This window comes from Acanthochromis polyacanthus, chromosome 7, assembly GCF_021347895.1.
Source record: "Acanthochromis polyacanthus isolate Apoly-LR-REF ecotype Palm Island chromosome 7, KAUST_Apoly_ChrSc, whole genome shotgun sequence".
NCBI lineage: Eukaryota > Metazoa > Chordata > Actinopteri > Pomacentridae > Acanthochromis > Acanthochromis polyacanthus.
This window is the reverse complement of record NC_067119.1, coordinates 43,550,005-43,556,805: the sequence shown is the minus strand read 5'-3', so window position 1 is coordinate 43,556,805 and position 6,801 is coordinate 43,550,005.

Sequence of the window (6,801 nt, the reverse complement as noted above, 5' to 3'; positions counted from 1 at the left end):
TTGCTTTGCAATGGGAGAGGAGAGTGGCTCGTGTCGAAGCCCGAGCCCCTAACTAGACAATTCCCGCTGGTGCGGAAATCGTGGGAGGGGCTCGGGATGGGTGCATGTCCGGAGCGGCGTATTTATTCTCAACGCTGTGTGAAGCTGAGAGGTTAACTGGCATTTTCCGGTCCGTCGCAGGCTTTTATTTTAAAATTGTGCTATGCTTTTATTTTCAAAGGCAGAGACATGAAGATCTCACATGCTCAAAATTTGGATTGGAGTTACTCTAAAGGCTGTGTGAAGCTGAGAGGTTAACTGGCGTTTTCCGGTCTGTGGCAGGCTTTTATTTAGAAATTGTGCTGTGCTTTTATTTTGAAAGGCAGAGACAGGAGGATCTCACCTGGTCAAAATTTGGATTGAAGTCACTCCTCAGGATGTGTGAAGCTGAGAGGTTACTGTGATGACCCTGGGTCATTTTGTGCAGTGTTCATGTTGAGAAACTTGGTCTCCTCTCCTCCTCCTGTGTGTGTGTGTGCGTGTGAGTGGGTGTGGCTGTCCAGCAGAGTCAGTAGCTGTGACTAGTTCCTGGTGCTGAGGCTGATTGGGCTGCTGGGAGGATTGCTGCCACCTGAGAGTCTGCCTGGAGGCTACAAAAACCAGCTGCTGCAACCTGCTCACTCTCTCCTGATCCGGCCACCCTCGATGAAGCAGCCTGTTGTCAGCTCTGTGTGTTCATGTGATAGTTGGAGACTGATCCTGTGGTAGGGCAGGAAGCCCAAAGACCTGTTAGTGACTAAGTTTGTTAATTGTTTATTCGGGAAACCCAGTTTATAGTTTGCTTTATAAAATTAGAATTTTATGTTACTGGGAGTTTTAAGTTACCTTTGTTTGTTTTGTTTAAAGAATAAACCTTTTGTGCACCTTTTGAGAATTTTTCCAGGCTGGCTTCATTGGGGGTGGCTGAGTCCAGAGCATTATCATGTTGCGTTCATGTTTCCCCTAGACCAGGGACGTAACATACCTGATGTTTTCCGGTCTGTCGCACCACTGCCAGGTGAAATGTATGCAGAGTGGGGGAAAATCGTTTCTTCTGGCCATTGAGGGATGATCTTCATTGGTATCCCTTTGAGGATGTGATGTCCCTCATTCGTCCTCCAGAGAATGTTACGTCACGTCATATGGCCATTGCAAGAGAGGTGTGGGATGCTCTGGCCAGCCACGGAATTTAAACCTGGACATCAGCTTTCTATCACATTGATCAGTTGTTCATGACTACTTTGACATCCTCATTCATTTTTATAGATGTCTGCCTACAGTACTACTGTTTTCATGTTTGACTATTGAATATTTGATCAGGTCCAGTTGTGGTCTTAGTGACATGTTGATGTATCATTCCTACTCACTGATCCTTTATTGAAAATATGTTCATATCATACATTCCAGCTTGTTACAGTTACACCTATATGAAAGAGAAAGCCCCAAAACCTAATATTTGAAATATGCAAGAAATTGAATGATAGGCATTGCAGGTTAATACACAGCATAAGATGTTATGAAACAACATTCCTGTGGTCCTGAGTATTTGTCAAATTTATGTTATGATCTATAATAAGAAGTAATGGAGCCATTCAACCCTGTTACTCTAATTTCAACCGTTACCAAATAATTTTATCAAAATAATCTTAAATGATTTCCCAAACTCATGAGGGTTTGACCTATTGTACTTTTAGTGGTTTGAATGATTTAATTTGAAATAGATTTGAGCAAATATTTGCAATTTAATTAAAAAAACAAGCAAATACTGAAAAGTTGGGCATGCCAGAGTTCAAAAGTTGTTTAATTAATCGAGGTCAAGTCTTAACTGAAATTAATTGATTATCCAATGTGCATGTGGCCTTCTTTACTTAATGGTAAAGGATTTATTAAACATTTTTGAAAAAAATATACTTTTCAGGTTCCTGAGTATTCATAACAGGATTGTACTATGCATGGCGCACATCAAATAAAACATTTCATAAAAAGTGTAACTTTAATGCCTGAGCTGGCCGAATCACATTATTTGATGGCTTGCTATCTGGTTTTCTTAAATATATGACAGAAAAATATGAGATTTTTCAAAGGTTAGGATGCCTAAATTGTCCTCCAATTCTGGAATGACCCATATACATAGAGAGAAGGACCAATGTAACAATGCAATACAAAATACTGTACATGTAGTACTACTATAGCAACCAAAGAAGACACTTCAGACTTGAAATATTTTCATATACTATACATTTTTTATTTACAACATTCAGCCTTTTCTTTCAGCCTTCTGGAGGTCTTCTGTGTTGTCTGTGGGTGTTAAAAGATCAAAATTAACTGGGGAAATTGAAATGTGAAACAAGTGCAAATCTGTACTGCGGTTTTTACCTGAGGCATGTCCCGTCGTAGCAGGTCGTGGAAGCAGATGTGAAGCTGCAGCCGTTACCGGACCTATACAGGCCGTCGGCCGACACTGCACACTACACACCCCGCTCCCTGGACCACAGGAAGCCAAGTCCAAATTCTAAAAGGTGAACAATCAAGAGTGGCAAATTAAAATCAATTAGTTTGACATTTTTCAACAATTAAGTAAATTAATGTGCACGATTAGAACGAATATCTATTGAACACTTGTTCCTACCTGAGACATGCCTATGGGGAGGCTGTAGAAGACTTCCAAAAGGACTGGGCGTCCGAGAGGAGGGGACTTGTGGGAGGACGTCTGATCTCACCACTGCACCTCCTGGACCCCCTCAGGCCTGGAACTCAAAGAACAAATCAGAGCAAGAACAAAACACAGCAGAACAATGTGCCACATGAAAAACGTGTGACACAACTGTAAAATCGGACAGCACAACACGCTGATGTGTCACAAAGTGAGTGTGTGACACAAAATCAGTGTTGGCTGGTGAGGCTTTAGCCAGTCAAAATGCAATAGACCGGGCTGTGATAGCTATAATACGTTTGGAGAACACCTGACTGAACACATTTCTCAGGTTGGGAAATGTAAATGTGATCAATCACAGTGTTCTTGTCTGTGGTAGACTCTGTGATCAATTGGTTGTAGCCTCTGGACAGAAGTGCATCTCTTATGCTTTTTTTGCCTCTCGAAAGGAGGTCTTCGTTGAAGTCACCACAAACAACAATAGGGTGGTGATCCAACAGTTCCAATGTGTCCAAGAGAGCGTTGAGGTTTGGCAGAAACTTTTGCAAACCAAAATCTGGAGGTCTATACACAGTTGCTATTAGCACTTTGACTGGGACCTCAACCTTCACGACCAGACATTCGAGATCTGTGACACGTCCCATGCAGCTCGGCGCCTCCGCCATCAGAGCGCTCCTGCAGTACACGGCAACTCCACCCCCGGCCTTTGACGCCATGTCCCTGCACGTGGTGTAACACGCCTGTCTGCTGCGGTGAAACACAGTGTATCCCTCCAGATCAAAGGACGAGGATACAGAGGACCCTGACAGATGTGTCTCGGTGAGACAAAGCACATCTGCCAACCTGAGTTCGTGATGCAACTTCAGGTCCACCATGTGAGATGGAAGCCCTTGGGTGTTATGATGGACGATTGTCACCTCTGCGTCTGGTCGCTCCGTCCGGTTGAAGCGGTGCAACAGCGGAGTAACACTCTGGAAACTCGCGCTGCGCATGTCTTCCAAAGCTGTCGTAATGGCAGGGTCAGCATAGATTTTTGTCTCATCAAAATCAGTGATGGTGAGACCCTGAAGCGAAGTGGTGCGACTAAGCGCCACATACGCCATGCCTGGCTGAAACATGCGTTTCAGGCTCACGACAGCCGACGTCACCGTCATTCCCTGAACTTTGTGGGCTGTACACGCAAAGGCCAGCTTGACGGGGAACTGACGTCTCACGACTCCGCCCTTGCGACCGATGCTCTCCTCGGATCTCTCGACGTACACCAAGTCGTCCGAGGGGCCCAGAAGCTTTTTGCGGAGAGTCTGTCCTGCTGTGGTATTATCCAGTCTAAGTCCAAGAAAGCTCACGACTTTAGGGTCACGTCTGTCAGGCAGAATGGTGGAGATGGTCCCAAAGGTTCCATTGACAAGGCCATCCTCCACGTTGAGATTCCTGATCAGCATAACTCTTGCTCCTTCAGCTGCCATTATGCTGTCAGGCAAATCTCTCTTGGTGCCTTTGATGTTGGGCACAGGCACCTTCCTGCCGGTAGCGACATCCTTCCTGTAGTCCTCGGCCGCTATTTTGACGTCCCCTTTAAGCAGGGAGGCCACGGTGGCTGCGTTGTGACCATCTACCTGCTTGTTGGTGGCAAAGACGTGCAGCGTTCCTGGCGGGCAATCTTTGCCGTCAGAGACGGCTCTCATGAGCAAGCCTCTGTCCGCAGCGCACAGAGGATCTTGCTTGCGCTTGACACGCAGTCGATTGAGGAGTTCGGCGAACGCTCGGTCATCCTTCTGGCGCATGATCTCAGTGAGGTTGACCATGGTGAAGCGCTCTCTCCAGAGATCGAACTCTGTCTCCTCGTAGACACAGAGCGGCTTGGCCCTGCCCAGCGGCGGCAGCTGGTAAAAGTCGCCGACTGCAAGAACGGAAATGCCGCCAAAAGGTCTTCGGTTTCCTTTGAGCTGCTGGAATCGCCAGTTGACGTAGGCAAACAGCTTCTTGGAAACCATGGAAATCTCATCGATGATGAGAATTTCCACCGAAGACAAAGTTGCTCTAAGTTCATCAAGTGCATTGCCCAGGCCCTGGTACGGCGGTTCCAGGGACCTGGGAAGCTTAAGGACAGAGTGCAACGTTTTGCCCGCGATGTTAAAGGCTGCCGTGCCCGTGAAGGCAGTCAGAAGGACAGTGGGCTGGGACATGTCAGCTGCGTCCCGGAATCTCGGGAGCTGCCGCAGAATCCTCGTTGCTTCCTCATGAATGCACTTGATGACGTGGGACTTACCGCAACCAGCTCCACCAGAGACAAAGTAGTGGAACGGTTCTGGATCTTGGCCCCACACACGCCGAAGGCACCACTGGCGCACAGCGTAGAAGACGCACGCCTGGGTCTCGTTCAGACTCTGAAACATCTTGCGGACAAAGTCTGGACTTAACCGAGGCGCCTCGATTCGGGGAACGGGTTCACCGACATTCAGGTCTTCAAAGTCGGGCACGGCGTCTTCGTCCTGCTCCTCTGGGATCTTTTCACGGAGCTCAAGACACTCCTGCCGTTCCGCCTCAACCTCGGGTGCGAACGTGTTCCAAGCGTTGAGGACCGGACCGAACTGGACATTCTGGAGTGCCTTATCCATGCCTGCGCCTCGTCCCTCGAATCGCTTCCTGTTGTGCTCCACGATGTCCTTGACGTCGCGTCGGGATTTGTAGAACTCTTCGTACGAGGTGCGACCCCCGTCGTTGAGTTCGTCGTCAGATCGGTGGGGGAGGTACAGCTTTAGCAGTCGTCTGAAATGTTTCTCTGGCGCCTTGGTCTCAGAGAAGCGCGCATATCGAACGACTGCTGGTTTTCCGGCTGTCCTCTTGGCAATATGTCCTTTGTCACACAAAAGGGCAATGGCACTGGGGCCCTGTGCTTGTTCGCCATAGACTACCCGGTAGTCTGATGCAAATTCAGCCAGGCACATCCCCTGAAACTCGGGAGTCTTTGGTCTGAACAGGTACTTCTCAGGTACCCCCAACATCCAGACCTCTTCAGAGTCAGGTGCCATGTCCTTCAGGCGACTCATAGGAAGACTCATCTTCATGGCTTCCTCGTCCGTCGAGAGGAAAATCACAGACCGCGAGCACTTTTTCAGGGGCAAGCTGCACGTGCGAGCCACTGCCTCCTGGGCGCTGACCTCTCGGTGCTTCGCATAGGCCTGCATGATCTTTCTCATTTCCTCACTTTGGTTGAAAGCAGACTCTCTGCTGGTCTTCACGACCGAGTTCAGGATCTCGGTCATCTCATGCTCCGGCTTGGTGATGTACGACATCATGTACATGGCACAGCAGTACTCGTCCAGGACGTACTGGATGTCCATGTTTGCGTTCCAAGCGCGGAGAAGGTCTGGGTTATACGCGTTAACCCAACACTCCTTGGGCTGCCGCTTCAGCATGACCACGCTCCCGCTTGTCAGATTTTCAGCGCACTTCAGATAGGCGTCGTGTTCCAAGTCGCATCGACGGAGGAGATCTGACAAGCTCTCAAAGGAGGCCTTCGGATCCATGAGGAGCTCTCTCAGGTGCCGAAGCTTTTCCTTTGCTTCCCTTTGCTGCCGACGGATCTGCTCCCTCCGTTCCTTCATCACCTCTTCCTGGTCTTGACCATCTTCCATTTCCACATCGGCAGCAAAGGGCCCCGTGATCCAGGTGATATCAAACGGCAGCTTGGGGAAGCCATAACGACACACCACGTTTCCCTTTCGGCAAGAGCCGGTGTGGCTCCTACTGTGTACCTGAACCTCCGAGACGATTTTGTGGAGCTCCGGGTCCTTCTCGGGGTCAGGCATCTGGCAGGAAATGTGGCGGTCAATGAACCTGCATACGGTGTGGTCCAAGTCCTCGCCGTACACAGGGGCGTCTTTGACCCACACTAGCATGTGAATGTGTGGGCTTCCGCGGGCCTGAAATTCAACGCGGTAAAAATAATCCTCCACCTCGCCGATCGGCCGCGCTGGTGAGAGGATCAACTTTGCCATAAGGGCATCCACGCGTTTTTCAAACATGCGCATTACGGTGACAGGGTTACTGCGCAAAATGTCACACTTGGCTTTCCAGTCCAGTTCGGAAAAGTCACTAAGTGTTTGTCCTTGCTGAGATTTGATGAC